Raw genomic sequence first — 22,531 nt, 5'->3', positions numbered from 1 at the left:
GCCAAAGAAGTCGGAAGAGACCCCCTGAGCTGCTTAATAAATTACTTTAAAAACCTGTCTCGTGTGTTTTTTGTATTGACACTTTTTTCCTCCAGGTGAATGGGTAGGGGTACTATGTACCCCATACTCATTCACATAGGGTGGGGGGTCGGGATCTGGGGGCCCCCTTATTATATATATATATTTTTTTTATTAAAGGGCCCAGAGGTCCACAGGGGCCTGGAGGTCCCCAGGGCCCCAAATGGCAACCCCCCTTTTTTTTATAATTTTTTTTTTATTATTTATTTTTATAATATTTTTTTTAATTCATTTTTTTATATATTTTTTAGTTTTGTTTTTATTAAAGGGCCCAGAGGTCCCCAGGGCCCCGGATGGCAACCCCCTTGTTTTATAATTTTTTTAAATTTTTTTTATTCCTTTATTTGTAAGGGACCCATGTGTCCCCAGGGAACCCCCCCCCCCCCCCCAATTCGTGGCACCCCCCTGCTTCTCAATTTGAGGAGGCAGCACCCACCCCCCCAATTCTATGCTCCAGGGGGCAATGCCTGAAGCTGTGTAAGGGGCCCCATAATTCCTGATGGCGGCCCTGGTATTTTTCAGTTTGTTTGCACCCCCTCAAAAATTATGAGCACTGAATTGGGGTGATCTGAGGGGTGAAGGTGCTGGAATTGGGGTGATCTGAGGGGTGAAGGTGCAGGAATTGGGGTGATCTGAGGGGTGAAGGTGCTGGAATTGGGGTGATCTGAGGAGTGAAGGTGCAGGAATTGGGGTGATCTGAGGGGTGAAGGTTCATGGAATTGGGGTGATCTGAGGGGCGAAGGTGCAGGAATTGGGGTGATCTGAGGGGTGAAGGTGCAGGAATTTGGGTGATCTGAGGGGGGAAGGTGCAGGAATTGGGGTGATCTGAGGGGTGAAGGTGCAGGAATTGGGGTGATCTGAGGGGTGAAGGTGCTGGAATTGGGGTGATCTGAGGGGTGAAGGTGCAGGAATTGGGGTGATCTGAGGGGTGAAGGTGCAGGAATTGGGGTCATCTGAGGGATGAAGGTGCAGGAATTGGGGTGATCTGAGGGGTGAAGGTGGAGGAATTGGGGTGATCTGAGGGGTGAAGGTGCAGGAATTGGGGTGATCTGAGGGGTGAAGGTGGAGGAATTGGGGTGATCTGAGGGGTGAAGGTGCAGGAATTGGGGTAATCTGAGGGGTGAATGTGCAGGAATTGGGGTGATCTGAGGTGTGAAGGTGCAGGAATTGAGGTGATCTGAGGGGTGAAGGTGCAGGAATTGGGGTGATCTGAGGGGTGAAGGTGGAGGAATTGGGGTGATCGGAGGGGTGAAGGTGGAGGAATTGGGGTGATCTGAGGGGTGAAGGTGCAGGAATTGGGGTGATCCGAGGTGTGAAGGGGCAGGAATTGGGGTGATCTGAGGGGTGAAGGGGCAGGAATTGGGGTGATCTGAGGGGTGAAGGTGCAGGAATTGAGGTGATCTGAGGGGTGAAGGGGCAGGAATTGGGGTGATCTGAGGGGTGAAGGTGCAGGAATTGAGGTGATCTGAGGGGTGAAGGGGCAGGAATTGGGGTGATCTGAGGGGTGAAGGTGCAGGAATTGGGGTGATCTGAGGGGTGAAGGTGGAGGAATTGGGGTGATCTGAGGTGTGAAGGGGCAGGAATTGGGGTGATCTGAGGGGTGAAGGTGCAGGAATTGAGGTGATCTGAGGGGTGAAGGGGCAGGAATTGGGGGTGATCTGAGGGGTGAAGGTGCAGGAATTGGGGTGATCTGAGGGGTGAAGGTGGAGGAATTGGGGTGATCTGAGGTGTGAAGGGGCAGGAATTGGGGTGATCTGAGGGGTGAAGGGGCAGGAATTGGGGTGATCTGAGGGGTGAAGGTGCAGGAATTGGGGTGATCTGAGGGGTGAAGGTGCAGGAATTGGGGTGATCTGAGGTGTGAAGGGGCAGGAATTGGGGTGATCTGAGGGGTGAAGGGGCAGGAATTGGGGTGATCTGAGTGGTGAAGGGGTAGGAATTGGGGTGATCTGAGGGGTGAAGGGGCAGGAATTGGGGTGATCTGAGTGGTGAAGGGGCAGGAATTGGGATGATCTGAGGGGTGAAGGGGCAGGAATTCAGTCAACAATCATCCATATTGAACAGTCTTATTAAATGATTTATAGTAAAACACTTTACAATCTACAGAGCACAGAAAACTGACACTCAGTTATGGTCACATCTTAGTAAAGATTTTACACTGCTGACTTGTTTTTGAGGGTACACGGCCCTGAGCCGTCTTTATTCTTCACTACAGAGTGACCCACAATGAGGACGGGTTTGTGACCCACAATGAGGACGGGTTTGTGACCCACAATGAGGACGGGTTTGTGACCCACAATGGGGACGGGTTTGTGACCCACAATGAGGACGGGTTTGTGACCCACAATGAGGACGGGTTTGTGACCCACAATGGGGACGGGTTTGTGACCCACAATGAGGACGGGTTTGTGACCCACAATGGGGACGGGTTTGTGACCCACAATGAGGACGGGTTTGTGACCCACAATGAGGACGGGTTTGTGACCCACAACGAGGACGGGTTTGTGACCCACAATGAGGACGGGCTTCTGACCCACAACGAGGACGGGTTTGTTACCCACAATGAGGACGGGTTTGTGACCCACAATGGGGACGGGTTTGTGACCCACAATGAGGACGGGTTTGTGACCCACAATGGGGACGGGTTTGTGACCCACAATGAGGACGGGTTTGTGACCCACAATGAGGACGGGTTTGTGACCCACAATGGGGACGGGTTTGTGACCCACAATGGGGACGGGTTTGTGACCCACAATGAGGACGGGTTTGTGACCCACAATGAGGACGGGTTTGTGACCCACAATGAGGACGGGTTTGTGACCCACAATGGGGACGGGTTTGTGACCCACAATGAGGACGGGTTTGTGACCCACAATGGGGACGGGTTGGTGACCCACAATGAGGACGGGTTTGTGACCCACAATGAGGATGGGTTTGTGACCCACAATGGGGACGGGTTGGTGACCCACAATGAGGACGGGTTTGTGACCCACAATGAGGACGGGTTTGTGACCCACAATGAGGACGGGTTTGTGACCCACAATGGGGACGGGTTTGTGACCCACAATGAGGACGGGTTTGTGACCCACAATGGGGACGGGTTTGTGACCCACAATGAGGACGGGTTTGTGACCCACAATGGGGACGGGTTTGTGACCCACAATGAGGACGGGTTTGTGACCCACAATGAGGACGGGTTTGTGACCCCCAACGAGGACGGGTTTGTGACCCACAACGAGGACGGGCTTCTGACCCACAACGAGGACGGGTTTGTTACCCACAATGAGGACGGGTTTGTGACCCACAATGGGGACGGGTTTGTGACCCACAATGAGGACGGGTTTGTGACCCACAATGGGGACGGGTTTGTGACCCACAATGGGGACGGGTTTGTGACCCACAATGAGGACGGGTTTGTGACCCACAATGAGGACGGGTTTGTGACCCACAATGGGGACGGGTTTGTGACCCACAATGGGGACGGGTTTGTGACCCACAATGAGGACGGGTTTGTGACCCACAATGAGGACGGGTTTGTGACCCACAATGAGGACGGGTTTGTGACCCACAATGGGGACGGGTTTGTGACCCACAATGAGGATGGGTTTGTGACCCACAATGGGGACGGGTTGGTGACCCACAATGAGGACGGGTTTGTGACCCACAATGAGGATGGGTTTGTGACCCACAATGGGGACGGGTTGGTGACCCACAATGAGGACGGGTTTGTTACCCACAATGAGGACGGGTTTGTGACCCACAATGAGGACGGGTTTGTGACCCACAATGAGGACGGGTTTGTGACCCACAATGAGGACGGGTTTGTGACCCACAATGGGGACGGGTTTGTGACCCACAATGAGGACGGGCTTCTGACCCACAACGAGGACGGGTTTGTTACCCACAATGAGGACGGGTTTGTGACCCACAATGGGGACGGGTTTGTGACCCACAATGAGGACGGGTTTGTGACCCACAATGAGGACGGGTTTGTGACCCACAATGAGGACGGGTTTGTGACCCACAATGAGGACGGGTTTGTGACCCACAATGGGGACGGGTTGGTGACCCACAATGGGGACGGGTTTGTGTCCCCACAGCTAGGATGGTCATGCTGGTTCCAGGTCAGCAGATCCTCACAGTGAAGATGGAATGACAGCCGTGGGCTGGCCCGGACTGGGACAAAAAATAGGCCCGGGCATTTTAGACTGAGCAGCCCGGGGGGGGGGGGGGGGAGTCACGCGGCGGGGGTTAATGATGGGATGCCCGCACAGAGAGAGAGACTGCTCCACATTTGTGGCACAGAGAGAGAAATCACTCCACATTGCTGGAACAGAGAGAAATCGTTCGACATTTCCCATTGTTGTACTGAAGTCAGTTGATAGATCGGAGTCTGTATAACCAGTCTGCACATTGATAGATCGGAGTCTGTATAACCAGTCTGCACATTGATAGATTGAAATTTCTGCTGAACTGGCAGAATTTCAATCTATTTATGATGGCCTAAGTCCACCAGTCTCTGAGTTTAATAATATCCTCAAATCTTCTGAAAGGGGTTCTCAACTTAGGTTTAGAAATTCACTTTGAACTCCACCTTATTTCCAGAACTCTCATTATGTATTAGATGTGCAAAGAATAAGGTGGGAGAAGATCTAATACCTATAAAGAGTAATGAAAATAAGGTGGAGTACAAAGTGAAATATCTGGAGGGACTGGCTGAGGTTAAAACAGGCAGGGAGGAAATTAGGTATCACCTCCTTACTGTCTGTCAAATGCCTCTGAAAAGTGACCTGAGAATTGATAACTTTTCAGTGGAGTATCTGTAAGGCCCCATACTCACGAGCAAACATGTCTGCTGAAACTGGCCCGCAGGCCAGTTTCAGCAGACATGTTTGGTCGTGTGTGGGCGCGAGCGGGCCGAATTCCAGCAAACATTTGCCCGCCGGGCCTTTTCCCAGCAGACAAATATTCCTGGACTTGTTTTAAAACAGTCCGCTGGAATTCAGCCCGCTCGGACATGTACGGTCGTCAGTACAGACCTACCGTACATGTCCAGGCGCCCGCCGTCCCTCGCATGCGTCGAATGACTTCGACGCATGCGTGGAAGCATTTTAAAGGCGGGCCGCCCACGTCGCCGCGTCATTGTCGCGGCGACACCGCGTCATCGACGCGGCGACACCGCGGACACGCCCCGCGTATTGTTTACGCGCGGACTTCTGTACGATGGTGTGTACAACCATCGTACAGAAGCCCTCTGGCAGACATGTATGGTGGAAACGGTCCGACGGACCGCTTTCACCATACATGTTTGTCCGTGTGTACCCGGCCTGAGTGCAAGCCTTTTGGCTCACACTGGTGCTCAACATTTTTTTTGGGGGGAAGCAATCAAACTGAACAAAAACATCAAATGCAGCCACTGTGCCCCATCAAATGCAGCCACTGTGCCCATCAAATGCAGCAACTTTGTCCCATCAAATGCAGCCATTGTGCCCCATCAAATGCAGCCACTGTGCCCCATCAAATGCAGCCACTGTGCCCCATCAAATGCAGCCACTGTGCCCCATCAAATGCAGCCACTGTGCCCCATCAAATGCAGCCACTGTGCCCCATCAAATGCAGCCACTGTGCCCCATCAAATGCAGCCACTGTGCCCATCAAATGCAGCAACTTTGTCCCATCAAATGCAGCCATTGTGCCCCATCAAATGCAGCCACTGTGCCCCATCAAATGCAGCCACTGTGCCCCATCAAATGCAGCCACTGTGCCCATCAAATGCAGCCACTGTGCCCCATCAAATGCAGCCACTGTGCCCCATCAAATGCAGCCACTGTGCCCCATCAAATGCAGCCACTGTGCCCCATCAAATGCAGCCACTTTGTCCCATCAAATGCAGCCACTTTGTCCCATCAAATGCAGCCACTGTGCCCCATCAAATGCAGCCACTGTGCCCCATCAAATGCAGCCACTGTGCCCCATCAAATGCAGCCACTGTGCCCCATCAAATGCAGCCACTGTGCCCCATCAAATGCAGCCACTGTGCCCCATCAAATGCAGCCACTTTGCCCCATCAAATGCAGTCACTTTGTCCCATCAAATGCAGCCACTTTGTCCCATCAAATGCAGCCACTGTGCCCCATCAAATGCAGCCACTTTGTCCCACCAAATGCAGCCACTGTGCCCCATCAAATGCAGCCACTGTGCCCCATCAAATGCAGCCACTGTGCCCCATCCAATGCAGCCACTGTGTCCCATCAAATGCAGCCACTGTGCCCCATCAAATGCAGCCACTGTGCCCCATCCAATGCAGCCACTCTGTCCCATCAAATGCAGGCCAGCAGGCCATTTGGGTATTTTTTTCAACTGCCCCTGAACACATTTAATGTTATCCTATGTGTCCATGCACACATTCGTATTTTTTTGCGTTTTAAAGCAGTTGGGTATAGGCTCGTTTTTTCAGAAGCAACATTTTGGGTTCAGACGCAAAAGTTTTAGCGTTTCAGACGCAAATCGCGGGAAATTGCTGCTAAACGCGGCAAAACGCGGTAAAGGCGTTTTGCCGCGATTTCGTTTAATGGGTTTTTTAAGGTGACCTATTTTTTTACATTAGAAATCTCAAAAATGATGGCAAATTATGAAAAACCATAAAAAAAACATTAAAAAATGTAATTGCTTGCATTGCATTGTGGACAATCCACAACTTGTGGCAGGTGATGTGGCCAGGTGACGTGGCCAGTGGACAATCCACAACTTGTGGCAGGTGACGTGGCCAGGTGATTTGGCAAGTGGATAATCCACTTGTGGCAGGTGACGTGACAAGTGGACAATCCACAACTTGTGGCAGGTGTCGTGGTCAGGCGACGTGGCAAGTGGACAATCCACAACTTGTGGCAGGTGACATGGCCAGTTGACGTGGCAGGTGACGTGGCCAGTTGATGTGGCAGGTGACGTGGCAGGTGACGTGGCCAGGTGACATGGCAAGTGGACAATCCACAACTTGTGGCAGGTGACGTGGTCAGGTGACGTGGCCAGTGGACAATCCACAACTTGTGGCAGGTGGCGTGGCCAAGTGACATGGCAGATGACGTGGCAAGTGGACAATACACAACTTGAGGCAGGTGACGTGGCAAGTGGACAATCCACAACTTGTGGCAGGTGACGTGGCCAGTTGACGTGGCATGTGACGTGGCCAGTGGACATTCCACAACTTGTGGCAGGTGACGTGGCCAGGTGATGTGGCAGGTGACGTGGCCAGGTGACGTGGCAGGTGACGTGGCCAGGTGACATGGCAAGTGGACAATCCACAACTTGTGGCAGGTGAGGTGGCCAGGTGACGTGGCCAGTGGACAATCCACAACTTGTGGCAGGTGGCGTGGCCAGGTGATGTGGCAGGTGACGTGGCCAGGTGACGTGGCAGGTGACGTGGCCAGTGGACAATCCACAACTTGTGGCAGGTGACGTGGCCAGGTGACGTGGCCAGTGGACAATCCACAACTTGTGGCAGGTGGCGTGGCCAGGTGACATGGCAGATGACATGGCACGTGGACAATACACAATTTGAAGCAGGTGACGTGGCAAGTGGACAATCCACAACTTGTGGTAAGTGACGTGGCCAGGTGATGTGGCAGGTGATGTGGCCAGGTCACGTGGCCAGTGGACAATCCACAACTTGTGGCAATTGACGTGGCCAGTTGACGTGGCAGGTGATGTGGCCAGTGGACAATCCACAACTTGTGGCAGGTGACGTGGCCAGGTGACGTGGCAGGTGATGTGGCCAGGTGACGTGGCCAGTGGACAATCCACAACTTGTGGCAGGTGACGTGGCAAGTGGACAATCCACAACTTGTAGCAGGTGTCGTGGTCAGGTGACGTGGCAAGTGGACAATCCACAACTTGTGGCAGGTGACGTGGCCAGTTGACGTGGCAGGTGACGTGGCCAGTGGACAATCCACAACTTGTGGCAGGTGATGTGGCCAGGTGATGTGACCAGGTGATGTGGCCAGGTGACGTGGCAGGTGACGTGGCCAGGTGACGTGGCAAGTGGACAATCCACAACTTGTGGCAGGTGACGTGGCCAGGTGACATGGCAGGTGACGTGGCCAGTGGACAATCCACAACTTGTGGCAGGTGGCGCACTCGGCCAGATCAGTGGCCTTTTTGCAGGACATTAGAGCAGCCCAGGGGGCAAATGCATTCTTGCAACCCAGCCCAGTCCGCCCCAAGGGCCTTGGTACACCTCTGGGTAGAAGTGACAAGCGGGCCGCCGAGGGCCGTTCGCGGGCCGCGATCGGCCCGCGGGCCGCCAAGGGCCATTCGCGGGCCGCCGCGGCCCACCGGGCATATGCCCGGTATGCCCTATGGCCAGTCCGGGCCTGGCCGTGGGTGATGCAGCTTCAGAAACAAGTCAGCAATGGAAGGAATCTCCCATAATTCTGTCCTATCAGATTCTCTTTATCTCATAATATTGGAGACTTACCCATCACACCCACAACAAGGACCAAGAAATAGAAGATCATATTTGTGCTCCAGTAGACCCGTCTAGGAGTAAATGGATGGAGGAACAGCTCAGTCTACACTGACACTACTAGTCTGAGAGAGGAGCGGGCGGTCTGTGTGCTGTTCTCCTTATAGTTATTTGTACATTACATTATTAATCTTTATTTCTACATGTTTGTTTTCATGCATTTCTTTCACTGCTGCCATCTGCTGGCCAGAATTTGCATGCCACACGTCCCTGTTCTTGTTAGTAAAGTTTTTTCTATTCGGAGGCGTGGACTCTTGCTGGGCAGGTCTCTTCACTGGGAGCAGCCATTTTCAGTATCTCCTCATGGCTGTGTGACTAGACACTCCACATTTTTGGGCTCGAGTGAAGGCATCAGTTTTTGACCACGCAGAAGTCAGCAGAAGTCAGCAGTAGTTAGCAGCAGCTCAGCAGCAGCTCTGCAGCCACAGCAGCTAGCCTCAGGACATATTCTAACAAGTCAGCATTGATACCACTACTACAGAACAGTATTGTATCACCGTTTGTTGTCTTATCTGGATTGAATAAACCCACGCTGATTTCATCTTCATGTCTGAGTCTGGATCCATCTAACCTGAACATCTGCCGGTCCTGTCTGCCCCACTGCTTGGATACGAAGGTAAGAAGTCACACAGCTATTATCAGTTATACCTTCAATCGCCTTCATGTGGGAACAGAACAGTCAAAAACTGCCTTAATGTCCACACCCCAGTCACAGATTCCCTCAGAGTTACCACTAAGGAATCGCCCTGCAACAGGCCTATCTGCAGCGAATCTGCCCAGCTACAGTGCATGTTCCACAAGTCTAAGGGCAAGCACCGCATGTCCACAGTATCTTTACTATTGCCTGAAAGCCCTCCACAACTCATCAAGCCGTTTCCTATATCCCATATCAATCTTTGCTCGCATAGCAGAACTGTTAACGCACACGGGGTCCCTCTCTAACCTAAACCCCCGCAAATCACTTAAAACACCTGAGGAACCTTGCCAGAGTGCCCCAGCGCAGCCACACTGCAATTTTCAGCCCCCAATTGAAAAGTTTATTTTCTTAAAGAGACAGCGCACCTTAAATCAAAATGGACAAAAAGGACCTTGCACAGTTCCCCAGTGATGAAACAGAGCTAATGCAGCCTGATACTGATCACCAAGAAGTACAGGAAGCAGAACCCACACTTCCAGCAGACCAAGTCGTGCGACCAAGACGCTCCCTCAAACCGACAATAAAGGTCAGGGAAAACTATCAAACCACAAAAGATGAGCTATGCGATAACCTGGAAGAGCTATGGGAGCGAGTTTCCTCCCTCATGTCAGGACTTAAATCCTCTGGTGATACCTCAAGCTTACAAGTTGGCATCAGGCGGCTGAACACAGCTCATGAAGGATACAAGAGACTGTTCACAAGGTATATAACCTTTCTAAAAAACGTTAATAATGATGAAGCCCTTTCAGAATTGAGCAAGGCAGAATCTATAGACATTCAAAGAGACACCATGGTGCTGCTTGCTAAAGATAAAGCGGAACTCCGCATCTCCCATTTGCAAGAAACTAGATCACACAGATCAAATTCATCCAAACATTCCTCTCGGTCATACAGATCATCGTGCTCAAGAAGCTCAACCCTAAGCGACAGACTACTAGAGGCCCGCATAAATGCAGAGCAATCCAAAGTCAGACGTTCCTTCACTGAAAAAGAAGCTCTGGCAAGAGCAGAGGCCAAGAGGGCAGACGCAGAAGCAGAGGCCAAGAGGGCAGAAGCAGAGGCCAAGAGGGCAGACGCAGAAGCAGAGGCCAAGAGGGCAGAAGCAGAGGCCAAGAGGGCAGACGCAGAAGCAGAGGCTCGAATAAAGATTCTTGAATCAGAGATGGAAGAGGAAGTTGCATTAGCTAAAGTAAGACTACTTGAGCAAGCATTAAGCCAAGGTCTTGATCCAGTCTGCTCGCTACCACAGGAGGTAGAAGATTCAGCTTACCGCACCAGCGACTATGTACTGAAACAATTATCTGCATCACCCCCAGTATGCAGTACCGTCCAAGCTGACAACGCCGAAACCTCAAAGTCATCTCCACCTACAGTGCCAGTGTCACTTACAGCACCCGAGAAATCTGATGGTGTTCACCCAGATGTGCCCTCTCAAGGACAGTTATTACGAAACTACAAAAAGGGCCATCAGGCGTTTCCTGGCCTACCTCCACAGCTCAAGCAGCAGTCCTCACGATCTACAGAGACTAGATCACAGCTCAACCCTGCAGCAGCATCATTCTACCTGGATGCATCTCACCCTTTCACGCCGCAAAGCCTACACGCCCCGGCGGCACCACAGGTTGTCGTGGCAACAAGCAGTGAGAAATCAGATATGTCTGAGTTGGCCAGGATTATGGCGAGCAGAGAGCTAATTAACACAAGTCTCTCAAAATTTGATGACCGTGCAGAGAGCTACAGAGCTTGGAAGGCAACTTTCAAGGCCACCATTGCCAACCTCAAACTAGACGCAGAGAAGGAGCTCAACCTCATGATCTCATGGCTGGGTCCAAGCTCCACAAATCGCATCAAGAGCCTCAGAACTGTCTATGTGGGACAAGCAGAAGCAGGTCTCGCTGCCGCCTGGCAGAGACTCGAACGTACCTTTGGCAGTGCAGAAGCTATAGAGAAGGCCCTATTTAAGAGATTGCAGAACATTCCAAAGATCAATCTTAAGGACGTCCATAAGCTTCAGGATTTGAGTGACCTGCTCATGGAACTAGAGCTTGCCAAAAAAGACCCTCGTCTGATCGGGCTATGCTACCTGGATACAGCCCATGGAGTGAACCCAATTGTCGTGAAATTACCATACAGCCTGAAAGAAAAGTGGGCGGCATCCGTCTCAAGGTACAAAAGGGTGCATGACATCACCTTTCCCCCATTTATTCATTTCTGCAGATTCATTGAAGAACAGTCCCAGATGAGGAATGACCCCAGCCTCGATTTCCTGGAGTTCAACACTACAGCTCCAGCGACACCATCACCAAGGTATGAGAGTGCCATGCATAAACACAGAGACTTTAAGAGCAGCGTGAGTGTTAGAAAGACTAACCTACCATCTTATGCAGCACCCACGGGTAAACAGTACAATACCTCATCAGGAGACAAGTCCTTCAATCGTGAATGTCCCATTCATAAAAAACCACACTCACTGAACAAATGCAGAGGGTTTAGATCCAAACCCATACAGGAGCGCAAGAAGTTCCTCAGCGAGCTTGGGGTATGTTTCAGATGCTGCGCTTCATTGGAGCACATGGCTAAGGACTGTAAATCCATCATCAAGTGTGAGGAGTGTCATAGTGAAAGACATGCCTCGGCTATGCACCCAGTTCCACTGCACAGAGACTCACCAGCTGCCGTCGCCACCAGTCCCGCTCCAAGTCATGGCGGGGAGCCCCAGAACCACGCTGCCGCCGCTGTTTCCTGCTCATGTTTGGAAGTATGTGGCGAGGGCCAGGGTGAGAAATGTTGTGCCCGAATATGCCTAATCAAGGTCTATCCAGAGGGACTACCAGAAAAGGCAGTAAAAATGTATGCCATCATCGATGACCAAAGCAACCGGTCCCTAGCAGGACCTAAATTCTTTGAAGCCTTCGGGATAAAGGGACCATCAGAACCCTACATCTTAAACACCTGCTCAGGCCGCATTGAGACTAGCGGCAGGAGGGCGCAAGGATTCATTGCTTCCCCCATCAGTGGGAATACCGAAATACCCCTACCAACACTGATTGAATGCGATCAAATACCCAACCATAGGGATGAGATTCCTACCCCAGAAGCTGCGTTTCACCAACCGCACCTAAGGCACCTAGCCAACGTTATCCCACCTATGGACAACAATGCTGAGATTCTACTCCTGCTTGGCAGAGACAATCTAAGGGTGCACAAGGTGCGCCAACAGTGTAATGGTCCCGACTACGCACCATATGCCCAGAGGCTGGACCTGGGATGGGTAGTCATAGGAAACGTATGCCTGGATCAACCAGAAATCGACTCCTTCAAAACGTACGTGCGTGGAGACGGACGCACAACTTGTATTAAGCCGTGTCCTCATCACTATGAAGTGAAGGAGAAGTCTCCAGACCTCGTACAACCACCCGACATCATTTCTCCCCTCTTTGCTGACGACTCGGGGAGATCAGTCTTCAACACAACCAAGGATGACAATAAGGTATCCTTATCAGTAGAAGACAGAGAGTTCTTTAAAGACGAAACCAATCACTGTGTTTCTCCATTACCCTTCCGAACCACCAGGGTAAGTCTCCCGGACAATCAGGAGCAAGCGCGATCCAGATTTAACTCTCTTCAGCGCACCATGGACAGCAAGCCTGAGACGAGAGAACACATCGTTGTACCATTCGAACTTAATCCAGCAGATCACGCCACCAGGCCTACGTCTGTGGGTTCCTTTGCTAAATCTACTTGGCTTACAGGCCCAGAGTTTCTGCTAGGACGGGCAGACAAATGTGAACAGGAAGTTTACAGCATCCAGGATCCGGATAATGATCCAGAAATCCGCGCCGAAGTTAGCGCATTAGTCACTGAAACAAAGCAGACCTCCAGGCTCGACTGTCATCGTTTTGAACATTTCTCCAGTTGGATGAGACTTGTCAGAACCATTGCAAGGTTAGTGCACATCGCCAGATGTTATCACAACACTCAAGAAGATAAAGATTGTCACGGTTGGCACATCTGTCATAAACCATTCTCTGCTGAGGACATTTCTCATAGCGAGTCTCTCATAATACGTCATGTCCAGCAGCAGGAATTTAACGTAGAATGGAAGTGCTTGAACAACAGACAGCAGATTCCTATAAAAAGACCTCTTGCTAACTTAAATCCAATTATGGACACTTTTGGCCTGCTCAGAGTTGGTGGTCGTTTGAATCAAGCCCACCTAGGAGTTGCGGAGCAAAATCCTGTCATTATTCCCAGCAAACATCATATCACCACGTTGCTGATCCGACATTACCACAAAAAGACTGAACACCAGGGCAGACAAATCACTGAGGGCAAGTTAAGGTCTGCGGGTCTTTGGATTATAGGTATGAAGAAACGTGTAGCCCAACTACTGCATGACTGTGTGCACTGTCGTAAAGCCAGAGGAAAACAGCTACACCAACAAATGGCCGACTTGCCCGCGGATAGACTATGCACAGAGCCGCCCTTCACCTACACTGGCCTAGACGTCTTTGGACCATGGATGGTGTCCGCACGTAGAACCCGTGGTGGTCACGCAAACAGTAAACGTTGGGCTGTGCTATTTACTTGCATGAGTGTGCGAGCCGTTCATATAGAGGTGATAGAATCTATGGACACATCCAGCCTCATTAATGCCTTAAGACGGTTCTTCGCCATCAGAGGACCAGTGAAACAGTTGAGGTCAGACCAGGGAAGTAACTTCATCGGCGCCTGTAGAGAACTGAACATCGACACTAAGCCTATCCAAGATCAGTTGGCGGAGAAAGGTTGCACCTGGATTTTTAATCCTCCTCATAGTTCCCACATGGGGGGTTCCTGGGAGAGAATGATCGGGATCTCACGCAACATCTTAAATTCTATGTTGATGGATGTAAACTCTTCAAGACTTACGCACGAGACTCTCGTCACTCTTCTCGCTGAAGTTTCAGCCATCATCAATTCAAGACCCCTTGTGCCAGTATCTATGGATCCTGAAACACCAGCCATACTGTCTCCGGCTATTCTACTTACCCAAAAAACGGACAATATGCTCACGCCTAGTGGAGAATTTACCCATGGGAATATCTACCAAAAACACTGGAAACGTGTACAACACCTGGCAGATTACTTCTGGAACAGATGGCGTAAAGAGTATCTCAATATTCTTCAAGGAAGGAGGAAATGGCAACATCAAAAACCAAACTTGAAAGAAGGAGACCTTGTATTAATGAAGGAGCAACAAACCGAAAGGATCACCTGGCCTATGGGACTAATTACAAAGGTTCTTCCGAGCAAGGATGGCAAGGTCCGAAAGGTGGAGCTGAAGATCTTCAGGAAGGGTGAGCTTAAAACTTTTGCAAGGCCGATTAACGAACTCATTCTAATATTACCCATCGAGAACGTTCCTGAAGGATGAAAAAGGACTGAACTCGAACTTCACAGCTTTACCCGCTATGGGTCAGCCAACCCACTATGTCATGTTTATTGCATTTCACATGTTCTTTGTTACAGGTTGTATTATATTTTTATGGACATTCGTCATAGTGAAATCTCCTTACGTAAATTTCAGACGGGGAGTGTGCTGTTCTCCTTATAGTTATTTGTACATTACATTATTAATCTTTATTTCTACATGTTTGTTTTCATGCATTTCTTTCACTGCTGCCATCTGCTGGCCAGAATTTGCATGCCACACGTCCCTGTTCTTGTTAGTAAAGTTTTTTCTATTCGGAGGCGTGGACTCTTGCTGGGCAGGTCTCTTCACTGGGAGCAGCCATTTTCAGTATCTCCTCATGGCTGTGTGACTAGACACTCCACATTTTTGGGCTCGAGTGAAGGCATCAGTTTTTGACCACGCAGAAGTCAGCAGAAGTCAGCAGTAGTTAGCAGCAGCTCAGCAGCAGCTCTGCAGCCACAGCAGCTAGCCTCAGGACATATTCTAACAAGTCAGCATTGATACCACTACTACAGAACAGTATTGTATCACCGTTTGTTGTCTTATCTGGATTGAATAAACCCACGCTGATTTCATCTTCATGTCTGAGTCTGGATCCATCTAACCTGAACATCTGCCGGTCCTGTCTGCCCCACTGCTTGGATACGAAGGTAAGAAGTCACACAGCTATTATCAGTTATACCTTCAATCGCCTTCATGTGGGAACAGAACAGTCTGGTGGAAAATAGGAAGTGCTACAGGAAGTAACATTGACTTATTTTAATAAGAAGTGTTAAGATTCTATCAGACTTGTGTTACACAAAGATTTCTACTGAACAGAACAACATGACATTTATGCCTCATAAAACCCATCAGAGAAGGCAAAGTTCCATGGAGACTGAGGACTGCCAATGCCGGAAGAGTGACCTGGAAGTCTATTCAATGGCCAATGCCAGAAGAGTGACCAGGAGGTCTATAGACGTCCAGGTCACTCTCCTGGCATTGGTCATTCTCTCGACTTCCAAGTCACTCTACTGGCAATAGTCCTTGGATAGACTTTCAGGTCACTCTCCTGGCATTGGTCATTTTATACTCCTTCAAGTCACTCTCCTGGAATTGCCCATTCCATAGACCTCCAGGTCCCTCTCCTGGAATTGGTCATTCGATAGACTTCCAGGTCACGCTCCTGGCATTGGTCATTCGATAGACCGCCAGGTCACTCTTGTGGCATTGGTCATTTTATAGACCTTCAAGTCACTCTACTGGCATTGGTCATTCTATAGACCTCCAGGTCACTCTACTGGCATTGGTCATTCTATAGACCTCCAGATCACTCTCCTGGCATTGGTCATTCTATAGACCTCCAGGTCACTCTCCTGGCATTGTCCATTCTATAGACCTCCAGGTCATTCTTCTGGCATTAGCAGTAGACCCATGCCCATGGAGTTTATGGAACTTTGTCTCTTCCGGTGGGTTTTCTCATGAATAAAGGTTACGTTGTCCTGTTCAGTAGAAATGTTTGTGTAACACAAGTCTAATAGGTTCTTAGCACTTTGCCTTAGAATATTAGGTAACGTCCCTTTCTGCACTACATCCTATGTCATGGGTGGGCAAACTTTTTAACTTGAGGGCCGCAATGGGTTCATATATTGGACCCGGGGGCCGGACCAAGAGTAGATGGACGGTGTGAATTAATATGAATTAAATTTAAATTTGTAACATTAAATGTTTAGATTAATTTAAAGTGGTTGTAAACCCACTATTTGGACTTTTACCTACAGGTAAGCCTACAACAAGGCTTACCTGTAGGTAAGGGGAATATCTCCTAAACCTGCACGGTTTAGGAGATATTACCCCCGCAATGCGGGCGGCGCATGCGCAGGGGGGAATCCACGGCTGAAGGACCGGCATCGCCGGACCCTGACGATTTTAAATCTCCCGCGCGCACGCGCGGGAGTGACGTCATCGCCGCTCCAGCCAATCACAGCGCTGGAGCGGCGATACCCGGAAGACACGCCGGAGCAAGATGACATCCTGCTCGGCGTGGACCAGGTAAGTGGTACACACCTCGTTCCGAGGTAAGTATTTCATAATAGGCTAGTATGCGGTGCATACTAGCCTATTATGCCTTTTGCATTGCAGGTTTGGGGGGAAAAAAAAAAAGTTTATGCGGTTTACAACCGCTTTAAGGTAGAAAAGCATAAAAAGAGTTATTTTACAAAACTTTCATGCAATGTATTTCTTTCAGGTGTCCCCATCACAGCGCCCCTTTACATCAGGTGTCCCCATCACAGCGCTCCTTTACATCAGGTGTCCCCATCACAGTGTCCCTTTACACAGGTGTCCCCATCACAGTGCCCCTTTACATCAGGTGTCCCCATCACAGTGCCCCTTTACATCAGGTGTCCCCATCACAGTGCCCCTTTACATCAGGTGTCCCCATCACAGTGCCCCTTTACATCAGGTGCCCCATCACAGTGCCCCTTTACACAGGTGTCCCCATCACATCGCCCCTTTACACAGGTGTCCCCATCACAGTGCCCTTTTACATCAGGTGTCCCCATCACAGTACCCCTTTGCATCACGTGTCCCCATCACAGCGCCCCTTTACATCAGGTGCCCCATCACAGTGCCCCTTTACATCACGTGTCCCCATCACAGTGCCCCTTTACATCAGGTACCCCATCACAGTGCCCCTTTACACAGGTGTTCCCATCACATCGCCCCTTTACATCAGGTGTTCCCATCACAGTGACCCTTAACATAAAAAAAGGGTCACGCTGATGGGCACATTTTATGTTAAGGGGCACGCTGATGGGTATATTTTTAATGTGTACGCTGATGGGCATATTTTATGTTAAGGGGCACTCTGATGGGCACAACAAAATGTGTCCATCAGTGTGCCTCTTAAAAAAATATGCTCATCAGTGCGCACATTAAAAATATACCCATCAGCTTGCCCCTTAACATAAAATGCGCCCATTAGCGTGACCTTTAACATATGCCCAGCAGTGTTAATGTTGACAATAAATTAGCCCATTAATGGTGATCAACGAACTAAGAATATGCCACATACCTAGAATGCAGGGGCGGATGCTGGAAGGAAAAAAATAGCCGGGAACGAGTAGCAGGGGGCGGGGCTCGCACGGGACGTCACGCCTCTAGGAGAGCCAGGAGTGGACCCGGGAACCAGGAGCAGCAGGGGGCGGGGCAATCAAGTGACGTGGGAGATAGGCGTGGCCCCTACTCGCAATGTGATCAAGGAGTGGACTGCAAGCTGCAGGGGTCGGGGAAGGAACGTGACGTCATGCCCCTACTCGCCGCCGTACGTGCTTGTAAACTTCCAGGACCTGCGGTGAGGAGCAGGGGGCGGGCCCACACTGGCAGCGTCACTGGTTGCTAAGGGAAACCCGCGATCCCAGCAAACCAGCACTGCAATTTGTAAATATACTGGGGTAGATTCAGGTAGATGGGCACATTCTTATTCCGGCTTAGCGTATCCCATATGCGCTACGCCGGCATAATTTTGTGAGGTTAGCATAGTATTCACCAAGCACTTGCGTGTAACGTTGTGCCGGCGTACCGTAAATTTGAAGGCGCAAGCCGGCGTAAGTGTAAGTGGGTGTTCCCTTATGAAAATGATGGGCTGAACGTTGATCAGTGGATTACGCCCGGCGTATCATAGACAGAGCATGTGCAGTCACGTGGACGTATGATCGCTTCCCTGTGCGCATGCTCACAACTACGCCGGTCCTACTTCCTGGGATACGCTGGCCCACTGGCTTACGCCGAGCGCATAAATACGCCCAGACATGCGCCCGTGCGGTGCAAAATTACATCCTGCTTCCCCCCCCCCCCCCCCACCCCCGAGCAAGGTAATTTTGTTTGATTGTGAGATGACACCTCCTCAAGTAGAGAAGGAGAAAAAGAGGAAGCATAACTTTAACCCAGCAGAGATGGAGGTTATGTTGGCGGCACTGACCAAGTATGGTGCCGCCCTGCATGGTGCCCAATGCAAAAATACAACCTAGGCACAGAGGAGGGAAATTTTCGAAAAGATCGCCCTGGATATTAATGCCATTGGCAATGAGACCCGGAGTTGGGATGATATTCAGAAGAAACTGAATGACATGCGTCGTCGGGTCCGGGACAAATTGGTCCTGATTAGAAAGCATGCCAGTGGCACGGGAGGAGGAACAGCCTGTGCAGTAAGATTAACACCGGAGGAGGAGATAATTGCTCGGTGTTTGTCGCAGGAGCAGGTGGAGGGCATTCCAGGATATGACTTGGGGACAGGTAAGTGTGTTTTATCTCCTATATGGTGTGTAGCATGTGAGGGGGTGGAAGAGAACATGTGACAAGTGTGTGGGTCCACCAACATGTGTTTTTTTTGTGTCATCCGCAGATGTGCTGGATGAAGCTGGGCCGTCATCGGCTGTTGTGCGACCCACACCCTCCCCGGAACATCGTGTGGCCCAGTCGGCCCCCCTGGGAATCTTGGGCATGTTGGTGGAGGGGAGTGCCCATAGGTCAGCTCTCGAGGTTGTTGTGGAGGAGTCCATTGACCTCCACCAGGAGGACTCCATCTACCTAGAGGAGGATTCCAGTATCCCTGGACTCTCCTTCACCTCCCCGACCATCAGGTCTACCCCATCCAGGGTATCCCCATCCAGGGTATCTCCATCCAGGGTATCCCCATCCAGGGCAACCCCATCCAGGGCAACCCCATCCCCGTCTTCCCCATCTGGACGGGCCCAAGCCTCTCCTTCTCCCAGGAAGGCTCTTCGGAAGACGAGGGGTGTACCCGGAGCACTTCGAGAAGGGCTGCAGGAGGAGCAGGGCCGGCAGACCCACCATATCGGGGCTATGGTGGGTGACCTGCGACGTGTGGCGGACAGCCTGGCCTCCTCTGCCAAGTCCCAGGCTGCATGCGCAGCGTCATTGCAGCAGACCCTCACCCTGCATGCTGATCTGGGCAGCAAAAATACCGAGAGCCTGCAGGAAGTGAGCTCCAACAGTGTGGCGATGGTCACATGTATGGTGGAGCAGCAGGCCGCCACAGCAGTTCTCACAGCGGAGGTGAGCAGGTTGGCAGGGGCTGTAGAGGCCAACACTGCTGCTGTGCATGAGGAGGGGAGGCAAACCCGGCAGCACCAGCATCAGAATACAACCCGCCAGCTTAGGATGCTGGCACAGACCAACTCCGTGCTCACCCGCCTTGCCATCGCTATGGAGGGCAGGCAGGCACCACCTGCCAGGAGTGACCAAGCAGGGGATGATGCTACTCCCCCCTCCCCCCACCCCAGGCTCCCTCCCGCCAACTGAGGAGCCAGAGCCGTGGCACCCGTGGCACCAGTCTGGGCAAACTGAAGAGCAGATGAATGCTCAATTTTTGGGTAACTTTTTATTTTTTTGGATTATGCTCAAAGTATGAGTTTTATTGTTTAAGTTGTAGTTCCTACACACGGTGAGGAGTGTAAACTACAGTGTGACTGGTGTGTGAATGTGGGGGGGGTGTCACTCCTGCCGGCAAAGGGGTGTGACCCTCTGCCGTGTGAATGGTGTATAAATGTACAGTAACATAATTGGAGCCTTGCCATGGTGTTGCTGCTCCCAAGTCCCGTGCGGTGGACTTGGGCTAATCCAATTTGATGAGGATGTGGGGTGTGTGTGCTAGGGACCACAGTGGTGTGCATGTGTGCATTATCCTTGTGCCATGCTGAATGTGGGTGTTTAACGTGCAAAGATACGTTCCACGAGGCAACTCCTAACTGCTCTTCCCTCAGTAGACCGGATTGCGTTGGTTAGGGGTGGATTGTGTGGTTGGGGGGTCAGGTCATCACGTAGCTCAATCTCCAGGCCCTTTCTCATGGCGTAGTTGTGTAGAATGCAACATGCACCGATGATCTGGGACACGAAGTTTGGGGAATACAACAGGGTACCCCCAGACTTATCCAGGCATCGGAAACTGGACTTCAGGAGGCCAAAGGTGCGTTCCACCACTGCACTGGTACGTGTGTGTGCTTCATTGTATTTTCTCTCTCCTCTGGTTTCAGGATTCCCGGAGTCATGAGATGGGGCCCAAGTGCATATGCAGAGTCACCTGGAAGGGAAAAGACAGGAGGATGTTAGTCATGCATGTGCCCCTCGTGATGTCTGCATCATGGGGGGGACAGTCATACCTGACACCCATGTCACTCACCAACCAGCCAGCTGTCCCCATACACGTTCTGTTTGAATTCTGTTGGGATGGGGCTTTGACGGTATATGAAGCTGTCGTGGCTGGACCCGGGGGGTTTGGCACGGACGTGCCATATGAGGCATTGGGCATCAACTATCACCTGTACGTTGATGGAATGCCAGTGCTTCCGATTGCAGTATATGTGCTCCGTGTCACGGGGGGGGCGTAGTGCCACATGTGTGCAATCAATGGCCCCCACGGTGCGTGGGAATCCTGCAATTTGATAGAAATCCGCCATTGCCTTCACCCGCAGATGCTCCTGGGTGGGTTTGATGATGTGGTGGGACATGTGTGTGAGGATTGCGGGGACAACCTGGTGCACACATCTGCTCATGCTGGTTTGTGACATCCCAGCCACGACTCCACTTGTACGCTGAAAAGATCCAGTGGCGAGGAAATGCAGTGTTGCCAGTACCTTGACCAGTGGCTGCACTGCATGTGCACGATGTGTCTGGCTGGTGATGTCATCATGCAGGGTTCTGGCTAATTCCTGGATGGCTTCAGGGCTGAATCTGAAAATGCGAAACACCTCCTGTGAAGGATATGCTTCAGTGTAATTCTCCCTGCCAGTTTAATGCTGTGTGTGTGTGTTAGAGGGAAGGTGATTTCATGTGAGACTCACTCCTCTGCTAACAGGCTGTTGAGATGTTAATGACCCTTCTTCAGCCAGCTCCCTAGTTTAAAGGGGAATTGATCTATTGTGTGTGTGAAGGAGACCTGCATTTACTGTTTACTGTGATTAGAAGTGGCTCATGTTAATTATTCTGATTGCTTCATTGTGGTAATTATCTCTTCTATATGCGGGGCCAGGCTGTGTAGATAATGTATTCTGTTACAACTAGTAATTACCTTCACTGATGTCATTATCTAAAGAAATGTTTTCAGGGTCGACTCCGAAGTGTCTGCCTATCATCTGTATGGAAGCCCCCAGTGTGAGGGGGCGGAGATTGTCATTGTAACAGTTTTGTAAATTACATATAAGCTGTGTGTTGTACCATTAAAGTCTGTCTTGTTCCAGCAGTAAGCTCTGACTCATGTGTGGCTTATTGGGCGATCACAGGAATATTCGTCCTCGTGGAATATTGGGTGATGTTCGTATGGAAGAAGGGAATCTTTGACGGGCATATCATTCTAATACCGTCACAACTGGTTGGCAGCAGCGGGATTTTCCCTTCTACTCTCCTTTACACCCGGATTCCAAGCAGACACTGGAAGTTCGTGGAAGGATTGCTAGCAACAAAACCAAGCGGGTCATCATAGCAGAATTAATGGAGCTAGGCCAGGAGAACTTGGTTGCAGCAACGCCAGCAGTACAAGAGATGGAGACACCAGTGATTCAGGAGGAGGAATCGCCAGCCAACAAAGTAATGATAGAGAAGCTAGCATGGTTCGGTCCGAACCCAACGGCGGATGTGGTGCTGAAAGTGATGGACCTGTCAGCGGAGGAGGCTAAACAAATAGACGCAGAGCTACAGAAGGATAAACAAATAAGAGACGCAGAACTACAGTTAAAACTGGCAGCAGTCCAACAAGCAGCCGCACATTCTCCAAACAGTGAGTACA

The sequence above is a fragment of the Rana temporaria genome, chromosome 1 (genome assembly GCF_905171775.1).
Source record: "Rana temporaria chromosome 1, aRanTem1.1, whole genome shotgun sequence".
NCBI lineage: Eukaryota > Metazoa > Chordata > Amphibia > Anura > Ranidae > Rana > Rana temporaria.
The sequence above is the reverse complement of the archived record's forward strand: the minus strand, read 5'-3'. Positions refer to the sequence as shown.